The 16,126-nt window shown below is 41.4% G+C and overlaps 1 long non-coding RNA gene across 1 annotated transcript in view; it reads right to left on the reverse strand.

Annotated features, from left to right (window-relative positions):
- The window catches only part of LOC144615695 (uncharacterized), a 99,670-nt gene that overhangs the window by 35,122 nt on the left and 48,422 nt on the right, over nucleotides 1-16,126 (reverse strand). Inside the window, exons 2-3 of the long non-coding RNA XR_013554153.2 lie at nucleotides 5,886-6,064; nucleotides 2,404-2,780 (exon numbers count right to left, since the gene is read on the reverse strand). This is a non-coding gene — a long non-coding RNA (uncharacterized LOC144615695). The remainder of the gene's footprint in view (nucleotides 1-2,403; nucleotides 2,781-5,885; nucleotides 6,065-16,126) is intronic.

The raw sequence follows: 16,126 nt of genomic DNA on the forward strand, positions 1-16,126 counted from the left end.
TGTTTTTGTTTTTGTTTTTGTTTTTGTTTTTGTTTTTGTTTTACCTCTTGAAGACATACGAGATGTAAAAACTGAGGCCTGTGATGAGCTGGGAATGTTGGACTCGGTCGTCCCCCTCAGGGTTTGTGTTGCTATAGGAAAACCGGCTTGAGAATTGGAGATCAGGGTCTGATCCTGAATCCTACTGCTTAATACCGACCAGGTAATTGAACCGTCAAAATGATTTTCGAGGAGATCCCAATGCATCTATAGACCCGAGCTGAAAAATATGAAGCACTATGCGGACGTATTGAGCTACTATCATTATTGCTGTTCTATTTCCCCGAAACACCTATGCTGAAATCTTAACAAGTAGTTACAACTACTTGTCATGGTTTGCTTGTTTGTTTTAGCCAGAACTGCAGGATCAGTTACCCAAAGCCACTGCTACTCCTGTGTCTCCCACAGGCTGCGGACTACAGACCCCTGGCTAGATGGAGCCCACAGAGACATTTTATTGGACTTGCCATGTTTTGTTTATTTGTTTATTTTTTTTTTTTAATTGACTTGCTTGCCAACATTTTACATATGTGATTTTTCAGACTGATATTTTCGTTTGGCGTTTTCACAGGCAGGGTTCGGATTTCCTACATCTATTGAAAGAAGATTTGGCAATGTGGGCTTGGATTCCCTACAGCTGCAATTGCAGGAGCTGAGTAGCGGCTGCCCCGAGGGCATGTAACCCCCACCGACTGTGGTCCCCACCTGGCCTCCCTCACTTGTGTCTTCTGTCAAAACCCCATCAGCATCTGGATGTCAACTCCTGCTCTTCCCTTTTTTTTTTTTTTTTTTTTGTTGCAGAGACAAATAGCTCTCTAAAATATCAAAAAGGATAGGATCAAGAATAATAAAGAGAAGCAACGAGGCTGAATAACCAGCTTATTGGACATTAATAAAGAAGAACAGAGATGCCAAACATTATTCGTGAGAAGCAGTAGGGTAATGTGGTTAAAAATATGAACAAAATACTAAAGCAGTGTCAAGTCACGGCTTCAGTCCTGAATCGTGTAGGAAACTTAACTAAAGCTCTGGGGGCCTCGGTTTCCGGGTCTGCCATATGAGAATAATAATAGGTTTTTTAGAATTCATTTCAATAACAAGGATTTACTAAGCACCCACTGAATACCTGAGACTCTTCCGAAGCACTGGTAATGCAACTACAATTCAAAGCAAGTCTGGACTCATGTGGTTTGTATTAAACAAATGAGTTCACGTTAGATACCTAGGACAATCTCTGGCACATAATAAATACTCATTTATTATAATTTTATTCAAAATACGCTGTCGACTCAAAAGTAGTTACTTAAATCAGAAATGGTTAATCTAGGGGGCGCCTGGGCAGCTCAAGTCATGAAGCCTCTGACTCTTGATCTCTGCTCAGGTCATGATCTCACGGTTCGTGGGTTTGTGCCCCTCGTCAGGCTCTGTGCTGACAGTGTGGAACCTGCTTGGGATTCTCTCTCTCCTCTCTGCCCCTCCCCCACCCACGGGCACTCTCTCTCCCTCTCTCTCTAATAAATAAACTTAAAAAAAAACAGAAATGGTAAATCTGTTTAAGCTTATATTTTGTTTCCTGAGAGTAGCCACCAGAAATACGGTGTTAAGAATGAGGCCGAGGCCTCATCCAGGCTCAGCAGGAAGAAACGCAGTGATTGATTATTGATGCCAACACAGGCTTGAGTTACATGTGCAGAAATTTATTTTGATGGGTTTTGTATCCAGGTTTAAAGAATCCCTAAGTTCCGTAAATTACATTTCTGCAAATGTAAATGTCTGCCTCGCTTGTCGGTGCCAACAGTCTCTCTGAGACTCCTTGTTCGGGGAGAGACAAAAATCATCATCTTTGAGTTTGGTCTTTTTAGCAGACAGCTCAGAAGAACAAGGCCATGCTCTGGCGCTGCAGATGTGCTGAGAACACGCAAAGCTCGAAGGGCTACAGTCTGTGATGAGGAAGGGTTTGAAGACGTCTATTCCAATAAGTGGCTCTAACGACGACCCTCTCAGCGCTACAAACCCAACTCAAGGGAACGGAAATGCCTGCTCAGTAAGGATAAATTTCTCTTCAATAAAATACTGAGAAAGAAAGAAAGAAAAGAACATTCTAACAAACCATACCACAAAGCCCCAGAGTTAGCCCCTGGCAGGTCTAGAGGCTACAATGCTCCGTGGGGGTGCCTGTGCCCTCACTGATGTCTCAGGCTTGATTCCCCCTTAAGTCTGTTCTGCAATTCCGGACGAGGCAAAGGTGGAAAGTCATCGCGAGTTTCCTCCCTCACAGACAAATCCAAATGTTCACTCTTTGCAAACTCCTCCGGGGCAAAAATGAAATAAAACCTTTCCCTACAATATTAAATGTAAACCTACCGTGCTCCCTGGAAGCTTGCACCTGCTGCCCCAGCCCAGGGCTTCTTGCCATCTTCCGTCAGAATCACACATGGCAGCCACGTTCACAGGGATAAAGAATTCAGAGCCACAGGCTGCTGATGGGAGAGGTCACTGGATAATGAAATAGAGGAAGCATGTCTGGGCCTCCAGGTTAAAGGTGAACAGTCCAGGTGACATCCCGTTATTAAGCAGACACAAGCAATAATGGTGGGGTGGGGGAGACTCTGCACAATGGCTCAAATGTGCTCTTCCTGCTTAGCTCTTCTCGCCCCTTGGATGCTGGATGTTTGCAAATGGTCCTCTCCAGGCTGCTCACCCGTACATTCTGTTACAGTTCCAGAGGATCCATATTGTGCCTATCCAGGAGAGACAAAACCTGTGTTATGCCCAAGTAGGGGGACTTTCTGATGAATGTGATGGCACAAGCAGATGGCCTCCTGTTCCCTACATGGCACTCAGGTCTAAGCACCTTTCACGTATATCATTTATTATTTATTTGTACAGCTACTTGTTACGGTCAGTCTCCCCTACCAGTTTGTAGGCATTTTACCAACACAGACCGGGTCAGGTTTTTTGTTTGTTTGTTTGTTTGTTTGTTTACCATGCTGTTCCTATACTCCAGCACAAGGGCCAGAAACTTTTTCCTAAAAGGGCCATATAGTAAATACTTTTGGCTTTGGGGACGATAAGGCCTCTTTTGGGGTTATTCAACTCTACTGCTATTGCTTGAAAGCGGCCAAAGATAATATGTAAACAAATGGGCATGGCTGTGTTCCACTACAAATTTATTTACAAAAATAGATGGTGGGCTGTATTTGGTCTATGGGCCATTTGCTGCCACCTGACCCAGTGCAAGAAATCATTAATAAATCTACATTAAATAAAAAATAAGAATTTTCATCTCCTTGTTGAGTCCCATCGAGGACTAAAGACGAGAGTACCATATGATGGTTTGAAAGCAGGGTGGTAGGGACAGAGGACTAGGTACCAGGGGGATGGCCAGGGCCCTTAGGATGGGGAATGTCCTGTTTCCTGGTCTGGGTACTGGTTATACAGTGAATTACTTTGTGAAAATCTTCAGGCCATGCGCTTAAATTTGAGTACTTTTCTGCAAGCACGTTATACTCTGAAAAAAGTCTACAAGCTAAGAAATAAATATGTAAATAAAACAAGGTAAGGGCTAAAGAGAGACAGCACAGCATCACTGCCTGCTCAGTTTGAGCTTCCCTAATGACGGCCGATGAAAGGAAGTGTCTCTCAGCAAATAGAGTGTAGGCCTGGAAGATCGGCCATATCGCCTCTTTGCAAACACAGGTGAAAATACTGCTGTCAGTTCCACAGGTAAAGTTGGTGTCCTGATTATCAAATGACCTTGGAAATAAAGAGGGAGCGTGGAAACTCTCTGAGCCTCTAATTTTTCACCTCTAAAATAATCGCGTCTAACCCACAGCTCTGTCGTGAGGATTCAACCGGATGATGTATATAAAACTCCTAGAACAGTTCTGGTATCGGTGAATGTCTATGATCAGTACCCAGGGAATGTCAGGTAAGAAGAAAAAAGAGCCTAATGGAAAGAACGTGTGCTGGGCATCTTCCATTTGCTCCCTCGTGCATTATCCAATCTCCTCTGCTCCCTGCCCTGAGATTAGCCAGCATGGGCCCCATCAGACGGCTCCCCTGCCTTTCCTGGTTCCCGGTGTGAACAATGAGGCACGAGAAAGAGCCGGGTCACGGCACTGATTTCCCCCGGCTCCTCCCTGCGGCATTCATCAATGAAATGGAGGTGAACATCCCTTTCCACCTAGCTGCTTTGTCTTCATGTCCCCATAAATGATCCTCCCCATGCTAACTCAGGACACTGGGTGGGACCAGTTCCCTGCTAACAGGAACTATGGGGTATGGGAGTATTCCTGTGGTTTCCCCTGTGCACATCTTTGTCCTGGGTTTCCAGGACTCTGATGAGTGCGTCAACAACACATTAGGAAGGTGAACTCAAATGTGAGCGAGGCAGGAAAATTTCTGAAAATAATGTCTTGTCTCTTTTGCCTCGATTATGGGATGTGGAAAAACAAGGGTTATTTTTCTCTAGGCCTGGCACAAAAAGGTTATAAGGCTTTGTCAAATCTGGGCTTTCTTGCTTCAGGAGCTAAGCCTAAGTCGGTTTTTCAGAGGTGAAGACAGCAGTTAAAGGCCAACCTAAATGCATGGGCTTTATTTGAGCATGGATGCTCAGGGAGACAAGGTGATGGGGGGTTTCAAGAGGGATCGGGGGGGGCACACCTTCACTCCCAAGAACAAGCCTTCGGGTGGAGCCGCTGTGCATTTTTAGAACTGCAGCAAAGAGCTCTCACCCGAGCCTTTCACAAAAGTATCTGCCCTCTTGGAAGGCACACATGGGCCGGGCCAGCAAGTCCTACAGCAGTGACCATGATGTGCTGGCAGTTAGAGGCCTTTCTAGTTAATTGTTGGGACCATGCAAAGCCCTCAGGATTTCTCCATAATCTCAAGGGACAACCTTGCTAAACCAGAGCTGGAGACACTCAGGTTCTATCACAATGATTCTGATTTTGTGTGACATGAGTTGGGCCTCTAAACTGCATCTTTAGGAGGTACCCCACGGACACCACTGTGAGTCGTCCATAGGGTGCAGGGAGGTACTATAATTATCTCCATTTCCCAAAGGAGAAGAGTAGAGCCTCTGAGTGCTTAACTCTCTTCAGCTCAAGATGCTTGGGGTCTAGGCTAATATGGGTTGAACAAGAAAAACTAAACAAATTGCCCTTTCTTGTGCATGTAGCACATTTATACCCCTTTGAGAAGCACAATTCTTATTTTATTCTGGGGAATCCTGCCCAAATCCAGATGTTTGCAAAATTCCAAGAGCTAAGCAGTGTTTTACTTCTTCCTTCCCAATCAAGGAAGCTGGAATGCTGTCGCTAGCAAAAACTCTCCCCCAACGCTTATTCGGTAAGACTGGTCTGGGACACTTAGTCTATGAAGGTGCAGGGCAAAACCAAGAAATGTCTGCCATCTTACTATTAGGCGCCGAGCTTAGAAAATCAAGTAAAACAACCAACTTGGCTGCTCACAAAGTCAGCAAAAAATGTTTACGTAATTAATCTTCATCATGGTAGTTCACTCACAACATTAGTGTCAAATATACCCCGAGAATAAATGTAAATTGTAGGTACAAATCAATTTACTTTATGCATTCAGCAGCAATTCCATTTGCCTCCACATGCCCACTTAATAGCTGTTTGAGGCTTATAAATAAACAGTCACTGGTCTTCAGAAAGATGCAAGTCTGCAAACTGAGATCCCATATAAAACAACAACAAAACCGTAGCACCACAGGACCACAGGCATTAGGAGATGCCCGAAGAAGTACCAGGAGCAATTGTGTTAGCCCTTCCCGGGGAGCCGGAAAAGGGCCACTCAGTTATTCATTTTCTCTTTTTCACCTTTTTCTGTTGCTAACAGTCTCCTTGCCATCAAACCTCAGCGTTGTTGGAAGGGATGGTTACGGAGGTTCCCAGATAAAGAATGAGGCCAGACTTGCTTCCATTCCGAATTGCAGTGGAAATGGAATCTCTCTCTCCTGTGAAATGTGACATGTCCTAGGAATTTCCTTTCTGATACCCTGGAGAAAAGAGAAACGTTTTTAAAGGACCAGGAAGTGCAAAGATCTTATGGTCAGGTAAAAGGTCTCAAAAAGCTTGAACTAGGAATGGAGACTTGCGTGAAACTTTGCAATGGAGGTACCTTTCCCCCAAATTCAACTTTCAGTTTTCTTTGTCTCTTTGGCTGCTCTCGGATGGGTGGAGGTAATAGACTTTCTCTACTTTGCAAAATGTTTATCTTAATATTAACAGCCATCTCCTCTGAACCTTTCATAAATCATAGGTATTGATTGGGTTTTGTCTTTCTACCTTCTCTTTTCCGCCTGAACATAGTTTCCCGTTTTCTCCCAAAGGTTATCTTTAAGTATAATTATTATACTAACAGTATTATGAAATAAAATGTCTGGATTAGGGGAACTCTGGTTAATTGAGTGCTAATGAATAAAGATTAAAAACAAAAATTATGTTTAGGGGTGCCCGGGTGGTGCAGTCAATTAAGCGCCGACTTGGGCTCAGGTCATGAACTCACGGTTTGTGAGTTCGAGCCCCATGCCGGGCTCTGTGCTGATGGCTCAGAGCCTGGACACTGCTACGGATTCTGTGTCTCCCTCTCTCTTTCTCTCTGCTCCTCACCCACTCGTTTGCGATCTCTCTCTCTCTCTCTCTCTCAAAAATACAATAAACATTAAAAAAAAACTTTAAAAAATTTATGTTTATTTCTTTTTGAGAGAGAGAGAGAGAGAGAGAGTGAGTGGGAGGAGCAGAGAGAGAGGGAGAGAGAATCCCAAACAGGCTCTGCACTGTCAGAGCAGGGCCCAACATGGGGCTTGAACTCACTTACCATGAGATCATGACCCGAGCTGAAATCAAGAGTTGGATGTTCAACCAACTGAGCCACCCAGGTGCCCCTAATGAAGAAAGACTTCTTAATTTTCCAGTGCTCATTGTTGAAAACTTCTCTTAAATGCTTTCCTTCATTTCATCCTAATTTCTAAGAGACATGCAAAAAAGGACGTAAAGCATCAGCACAGGAATACCCAAATTTATATAGAGAGAAATTAATACCAGCAATCATGGCTACAAAGGAGGTGAGACTCATCAAATTTCAAATACATGAAATCATGACTATGATTCAGCACTAAGTTTAGCCCTAAGCTCCCCGGCAGGCAAAGCAAAATGAGAAATAGATCCCATTTTCGAATTAAAAGCAGCAAAGTAGTTCATATGGCAAGATAAACTTTTGGGGGAAATATGGGGTACTAAAATCAAGTGATAGTGACCTAATGGAAAGGATTATGTGGCTTTTCATTTATCAAGTTGGATTAGCCTGGGCACATTACTGGACTGCTGTGATTTGGGCAGAATGAAATGTTTTCCCTTCTTCTTACACACTCCTCCACACAAGTGTTTTACTTAGTTTTCTTAACTCTTTTGACCAGAAGTTGAACTTATGATGAGATTGTCTTCGTTTGATCAATTGCAAATCAGTGAGATTATGATCCTACCCCCGAACTCTGTTATTTCCACTTAAAAAAAAGGAATAAAACATTTTGATAAGTTTGTCATAGAGCCTTGACACCATCCCCTAAAATATTCTTTAAAGATCACCCAATTATTTCAGTGTTAGTCAGAGACCCAAAGATGACTCAAGAATGATAGCATCATGAGGGCCCACGGACCAACTGGGCTAATACACCAACTGCATTTTTAGGAAACATTAAACATCAAAGCAGGATTTTTCTGAATTTCAGATTATGGATGGCTGAAGGAGATCATACATTGGGCTAAAATAAGGACCAATAATTTCTCTTTAACTCAAATCCAGATCTCAATAATGAGTTTGATTTTCCCTATAACTATCAAACTCTGGTAGAAATTCAGTATTTCAACATCTAGAATTTCCTCTTGCATGTGACAAAAATATAAAGATCTTGTTCAGATTACATGTACTGATTTCTAGTTTATAACCTAGCAAATGTATTTATATCCCATGTGTGTTCATTCGTCTACAATACTAGTCCAGGGACTTTATTACTTAAAAGGCTCTGAGTTACTTGCTTTGCTTAAATTTCATCCACTGTAATGTCTTTAATTTCTAACTTCTATTTTTAATCTTGGGTTTAAGTTATATGCCCTTTGAAAGGCAAACCTTTTCAGCTACTAGAAGTAGACAGGTTTCATATTTTAATTTGGAACCACAGAAAAACCAAATATATTAGGAAGAAAAAGCACAAGATCTGATGTCAAAAGACACATATTTGATTCTGGTTCTCCCCTTTACTGTCCATTCATGAAGTATACTCAGATTTCTTGGCCTCTCTTTCCTAATCAGTAAAATGGGTATAACAATAATGCCTATTTATTAAGATTGATTTGAAGATTAGGTAGGCTTATAAGGGAAAGTCTGTCAACCATAAGATTATACACTTCATATTTATTGTTATTATTAAACCAAAGTTATTTTCAGAGATGCAGAGAGAAAAGTCAACAGTGATAACAGGAAACATTATGAAATTCTTGCCATATATCAGGGATTCTACTAAGCACTTTAAATATATGAACTTATTTGAACCTCACAGCAAACAAATGCAGTATTATCGCTATTCCCATTTTTCAGATGAGGAATCTGAGGAACAAAGAGGATAATAACCTTGCCCAAGGTCACACAGTCAATGGATGTCACTGCTGGGATTCAAACCCAAACATGAAATATGTAGGCTCTTAATCATTTGACCGTATGTCCCCAGCACATGGCTATGGGGATGTTAACAAATGTCACACACCTACAGAAAGGATTCCATCATTAAAAGTGTTTAGGAAATAGTTTAAACAAAAAGTTGAACAGGTTTCTTGACTGTAGGACCTCTCATATTCCTTAACATGCACTGTGAATCTCTGAGATTGAGGTATGGCGGGTGGCATTGCTCAAGACCAAATGGAACCAAATCTGTTTCTTCATGAGCCTTTCAAAGGACCAGTGTTCCATGGAACACATGTTGACAAATGCTGATGGATGAGGTATGATAAATAAGTAGCAATGACATACCACTTGAGGGCTTGTCAAACAATCCTTTGAGGTAGAGGAGACAAGTATACATCAACTCCATCTATACATGATCTCCATCTCACACACTATGTAACACATTAAGTGTGTTGCCCAAAATAAATTAAAAAAACATAAGCATTGCAATTCTCTTTTAAAAATGCATGGGTAAAAAAAAATGCTTTTGTTGTAAAGGAGCTACAGGAGATAATTTTTTTTCTTCTCCAGGATAATTCTCTGAGGTTGACATTTGGAGAAGAAAGATGCCCAAGAAGGACCTGAGCTTTCACACACCTTGTTGCCAGGAGATACTGTAGATCACGTCAGGGCAGGACCGAGGGAAATCTAGGAACCAGTGTGCAAGTGATTAATGTCAGCAACATGACCCATTCACCCCTCCCAGACACTTCTCTACCTGGGCATCTGGAATTACCTTTAGGACATATGGAGAGCGAAGGGAATGACGCTGCTTTTCAACCACTTAAAGTGTATGATCACCTTCATAGAGACCTTCCCACTCCCCCGAGGTAAGTGAAGTTTTGCCTGTGAAATTTTTCCCTTTACATGACAGATACCAACTTACCATCCCTGCTCCCCACCCCCACCTCCTGCCCATGTGGAAACTGTCACTAGCTTACACAGAAACTAAAATAAAAGAACTTAAAGATGTGTGGTTCTGGTCAACCTCCCTGAGTTGTGAAGCAAAGGAAACGGTTGTTATAATATATTATAATATTTGCATAAATATTTGACCCACTTTTTAGAACCCCATGAGGCCTTATAAACCACATTGGATGTGGTCCACCTGGCCATAGGCACTAACTCTATACCATCACTGAACCCCATCCCATTGCATATACCTACCCTGTAACACTCATGGTAAATCCACAGTTGTGTTAGGACACTACCACTGGGGTGAGTCTAGAATTTCAAAGTCTGGAAATTCATGAGAAACAGACGGTGAGAACATCCTCATCTTCACTTTGACCACATGATGCCATTCCTCTGGATGGTTCAAGTAATTAAAGAACAGAGTTTACTGTTATCTGCTTTTCTCCCTCCCATCTTCTTAGCAATGGAGGTATCTCTTGCCTGGAATTCACTTCACTTTCCTCTTTGACCCCCTTCCTGCCCAAACACAGCTTACTAAACTCCCTCTCGTATTCTAATCATTTTTTTTTAAAGAACAGTAAAGGTATAGATGAAGACCAAACTCTTGAAACAAACACTTCGCAGTTAGAATTGAAATTGTCTAAAAAACTGCATCTCCCTGCATGGTCTCTCCTCACACAGATGCAGATTGGCGTCCATGGATGGAATCAATGCATCTGTTCCTTGCAGTACCTTGTAGGAGATCAATGGCCTCTGTAACATAACATTTGTACCTCAATGTTATTGAATTTGCTCTGGCAAAATACTTTAAGGCTGAGCAAGAGTTAGAAGAGTACTATGAACTAATGGTTTCCTGAACATATTGATGAATCTGTTGCACACGTTACTGCACTGGTTGAAATAAATACTGATTCCAACATTGAAATAAAATCTTTAATCTTTCTAGGTGGATTATAAAGGCAGCATGGAGAGAAAATAAAAGAACTGCATTGGAATGAACATTTTTGGTTAACTCTGATGCCAGTTGGATCCTCTGGGAAGTTGATGCTAAGAATGAGTTAGGAGTGCATCAAGTTTATTGGAAAGTAACATTTGTAAAAAGAAAGGGGAAGAAGTTGAATTGGGCAGGGAGCCTGACAGGACTCTGCGGGGCACAGCCTACCCTTTGGAGGAGTCTTCCACTGGGTAGAAAGGGCTCAGCCCTTGTACCACTGTATTGCTCAGTCATTAGTTGGGTCTTCCCAGGGAAGACTGTGACCCTGGCTCAAAAGCTAGGTCCACTGAAGGAGGAACAGCCAGAGGCTTTCAGCTAACCATACATCTTACAGTTGAGCAAGGACTTCTTTCTTAAAGGGGGATCTGAATTACATACGTCTGCTATGACTCCCAACATGCATTTCATCCCTTCCTCATTGTGGAGCAGATATATGATTTAAGTTAATACAGAAGAACCTCTAATTATGCATTCTCAACATTGGGGCTCTCATTGATGCAAGCTGCTATAAATATGAGGAAAGAAACACACTACATCAAAAAGCCCATTAAATACCACCACAAAAGGCATTAGTGGTCTCTTTGACTTACAAGTAGAATCTTTCAGAACTAAAGCAAATAGAGAGGCTTTCTAGATATGGTCTATGGATTCAAACAACATATTAATTTACTACGAATCAATAATGATTTAGAGTAAATTAACTGAAAGAAAACTGTCACCTTGGACAACCAAGATCAGGAAATGGGATCCATGACGGATAAGTTATACTGATGAAGAAAAAAGATTCCAAGCCGAAACTGACAAACACAGTCATGATGAGAAATTTTATCACATCTCTTTTAGTCACTAGTGAATCAAACATACAACATGATTGAAGATATATAAAATATTTAAGCATTAAAAGTTAATGGTCATTAATTAAAAGTTTAATCTATGTTGATGTCCCTTATTAGGATTAGCCTTAGAGAAACAGCTTCAAAAGCAAAGACCAAGAGAAAAAAAAAAAACTGTAGAAATCTTTGAATTGCTCATCTTTCTGCTTTATCTTTTGTTTCCGTTAACACGTCTCTCTTATCCTCACAGGCTTCAGGCAGCCATAGCACATATCTGCCTTGTGGTCCACACACCAGATACTGTCTTCATTTTTATGTCCCATACATATGCATTCCACGTGCATTCACACCAGGGCTCTCTGTCCTTGGGCACCTCAGATCATGCCTGCATCACAGCTGTTGGGTGCCTTGGCCAGTGACACAGGTGACTGGATTTGCAGGACACAGGTCACTCAGCATTCATGGATTCGGCACTTGCGGGTCTGATTACACGAGTGTTCCAAAGGTGTTTGGAACAGAGCTACGTGTGGTTTTCTTAATGCCTGAAATTCTGAGGGTCTGTCCCAGGTGAACTGAGCTTGTGGATGACCTTAGCAGACAGCCCAGCCTCCACTAGTCCCCGGGTCTTTTTTCTACTCATTATAAGCTTGTAATCTCTCTTTCTTGAGGGATGTGGGGGGTTGACTTAAAATTTTCAGTCATATGTTATTATAATTTATGGGAGAAAATTCATGTTTGAAGTTATGTCTTATGACTTCTGGTGAGTCTGTTTTTTTGAAAGTGTGGTATAAAGAATCTATACATAACCTTGTCTTCCACATAAAGAATATGACTTTTTAAACATTCATGGACCATTCAGAAAAACGGACCACATTCTATCTCACAAGTCACTAAAACAAAATAAAGAAAACCATAAAGAATTAAAATTTGTACTCCATGGACCACATGCTCTTAACAATAAAAACAGATCTCAATTACAAATATTTAATGAACCCCCTGCCCCCAACATTAGTAAGAGTATCAGTCATCATTCCAACAGGGAACACTTCATTCAAATTAGGAAAATCCAAGGAGGGCTTGGTGAAGGTGATATTTAAAAGATGTGGACAGATGTAGGAAATTACAATGAATAGTTGAGTACCCCAGGGTTAGTAAGAGTGGAATGATTACTTACCCTAGGTCTGAAGAGGCAAGGTTCAGGAAAGATAATCAGAGCTTAGAAGAAAAAAAGTCGTATGAGAGGGCAACTTTGAGAAGAGAAGTAACCTGAGGTTGAGGGTATAGCCAGTCTGAGGCCCCAAAGAGACGGCAATACTAACTCTATTCCTAGTATATTTGCAGCCACTTCAACTGAGCCTCAATACACATAAACAATGCCAATCTTTCGGTACGCTGGAAGGCAGTATGTCTCTTTATTGTTTTCTCCAGAGGCCCAAGTAGATAAGGTAGAGAGGACCTTATGTATTTCATCTCTTTCTTCTCAGCAGAAAGAAAGGCCCCTTCAATGCCAGACATCTGGTGAGGTAGATAAGGACAGTCCAAAAGAACAGTGTCTATATCAAGATGGCCACCGTGTCTGTTAGCCTGCTGCCTTTGGGGCAGGCAGTCGGCCTCAAGTTTTAGGAAAAATGCTTGGCTTTGGATTATTTTCCACTGAGATTGGACAGTCCAAACTGAAATCTGAAAACTTTCCATTTTTACCCTAGAAAAATCTCTTCCAGCACTTTCCTATGGTATCGCTAAATTCAAGCTATACCATCAAACTATCACCTCCATTTTCAAACTTTTAGATTCATCCAGGTTTGAGTGAACATTGACGTTGAGGGCAGTAGTTCTTCATATAGGCCACCCAGATGTCTCTATTCCCCTTCTCCAGGAACACAGAACTTACTTTAAAGTTACAAGAAACTTTTGTAACAAGTCACCTCCAAACATTCTTACAATGTTTGCACTCTTGCACTCTTGCAGTCATCAGTTACACCTGGCAACTACAGAGGTGGCCCCCTATAATTCCTGGAGTATGGCAGCTTGGAAATTTTCAGTACTAATTCATTTTGCATTAGTGCTTAGCAGCAAAAAAAATCTTGACTCCTGGCCCTGAGAAGTAAATGATTCTTGGAGTACTATTCTTAGATGCTTTGAGTTTAATTACCTTGTAATTTCCAGGTCATGTTATTACCATGAAGTTACATGATTTTGCAAATTTATTTACAGCCTATAAAAAGAAAATGACTTCAGAAATGAATGTTGCTAAATTGGTCCCTTGTAAATAGCTCTTCCCTTGCTGTTTAAAAAAAGAAACAAAAAGCTTTCCTACAGGAAAGTGTGGCCTGCTCAAATGCCTAATCTTTTAAAAATCAAGAATCAGAATCTTGAATTAAAGATGTGAAGTCACTCAAACAGGAGTTAGGGATCTCTGAAAGGTCAGGCAGGCAGGTAGCATTCAGAAAGAAGACCAGGGGTCAGATAGAAAAACAATGGTCATTATCAGGGTCAGGAATTTGGTCAAAGTCTGAAATATTGGTACTATTTAGGATCCAAGGGCCAGATGTTTATAAAAAATTGACAAGTTTTGTTCAATGGAAATTCACAAAGGTAGGGGTTGACTTCAATATTACCCTTGGTGGACACTATTTTATTCTACCCACAGTGTATTTATGTAACCAAGAAAGTGAGGCACGATTGGTCTCTAGGGGGAGTCAAGACTGTTTCCTTCCTTTCTCAACCCTGCCTGACCTGATTTCTACCTTTCTAAGATCAGTAGCAAGAAATCTGGCCTCCCAAGAAGGGAAGAGTTGCTAAAATTTACAGATGTTGATGGGCCTACTTTCAGAGGAGATAAAGGTTATGTCATACTTGGGCCTGGCCTGTTTTCTCCTTCTTCCTTGATCCACCAGAGAGATAGTAAGAGCCTAGAGCTGTTCCTGCAGGGCCTGGCATTTCTCAGTCCCTCCTGAGATGCCCTCTTTCCTTCCTGTTTGGTAGCTTTGGAAGGGAACCTTGGCCAGCTTGATCCAGCAAGATTGCCCATGGTTGGTAGTCATCGGACATCATTAACCTCATGGTGACTGAATCAGAGTCTGAGCATCTGGGGACATGATGGATAGAGTCAGAGCTATCTTTCCTACCTGCTTTATCTGAGGCTGATGGGGCCTAACTGGCTTTGGAGAAAAGAGACTTCCATTTGGTCAAGCTATGTTATTAAAACTCTGCCTTGTTATTAAAATTCTCCCTGTGTTATTAATAAAACTGTTACAGCTAGGTTACAACTAATACAACCCTGCATTTAGGTTCAGATATAATAATATTTAGTTAGCCTGTCACTGGTAACTGTCTATAGGCATGTATCTCTCAGGAGGACCTCATGGAGAAAATGGGTGGCTGGCCCAAGGCAGAATTTGTAGTTTCTTGGGCCATGGGAGTGACATGTAGAACATCAGACACATCCCAAAGTCCAACAGGGTCAGTATGTGGGTGGATGGTCAATTTCTATGAAAATATGGCTTATTTTTCTCAATCTGTATTCTCTCTCTAGGGACCTTTTCCCCTTTCCTGTGCCTTTCCCTTCTCTCTACTTAGTCCCTCAACAACTTGTGTACTATGTTTTCCCCAAATACCTACTGGCTACTCCACATTACTTCCTCTTTATCACTTCTTGACTTCTAGCCCGTATACCATTGCTAACTGTCCCCCAAGTTTCTTTCCTCCAAAGCAATATCAGGGAACACTCAAACAGAACATTTCACTAGAGAGCAAAGAAAAAGATTGTGCTAATCCAGGAGTAAAATGAGTAAAATCATCAACCAACAATTGATTATTCTCTAACTGATATATCATGACCATTTTGACTGAAATGCCTAAAAGGGGTCCCTAGTTCATAAACTTTAGCATTTTCAAATTTTCAGTGGCCGTATAAGAGGGCAAATCTTACTTTTAAATGGCATTGCATGTTTTTTAAAAACTTCCTAAATGTTTCAAAGCTGACATCATGGGATCCATATGTTGCCAAATAATAATTTGAAATAAATATTTTATACACATTGTTCCATCTACTTTTGGCCTGTATTCCAGAAATAGTAAGCACTCAATATACATATTAACTGCTGGAACCAAAAAGGCATGACATATTCAGCAGCTTGATGTTTTATTAAAGTTAAGCCAGCTGGTGGCAGTTTGATAACTGAAGTTATATCTCAACTCCCTAAAAAAGGCTGTTACATTGCAATGCACTGGAGGCAAAACAAACAAACAAACAAACAAACAAACAACCCCAACCCAACCATCACGTGGGTTTTGGCTACAAACAGCACTTACCTAATTCTTAACTTTCAGGCTAGAATTGTATTTTGGGGCTAGGTTTTACACACCACTGCCTATAGATTTTGCAATTACTGCACTTCTGAGAACTAATTTTTTTCAATGTTTTACTTTTGAGAGAGTACAAGCAGGGATGGGACAGAGAAAGGAGGAGACAGAGGATCCGAAGTGGGCTCTGCACTGACAGCCATAAGCCCGACATGGGGCTTGAACTCATGAATCAGGAGATGATGACCTGAGCCAAAGTGGGACGCTCAACCGACTGAGCCATGCCGGCGCCCCT

Source organism: Panthera onca, chromosome A2 (assembly GCF_046562875.1).
Source record: "Panthera onca isolate mPanOnc1 chromosome A2, mPanOnc1 haplotype 2, whole genome shotgun sequence".
Lineage (NCBI taxonomy): Eukaryota > Metazoa > Chordata > Mammalia > Carnivora > Felidae > Panthera > Panthera onca.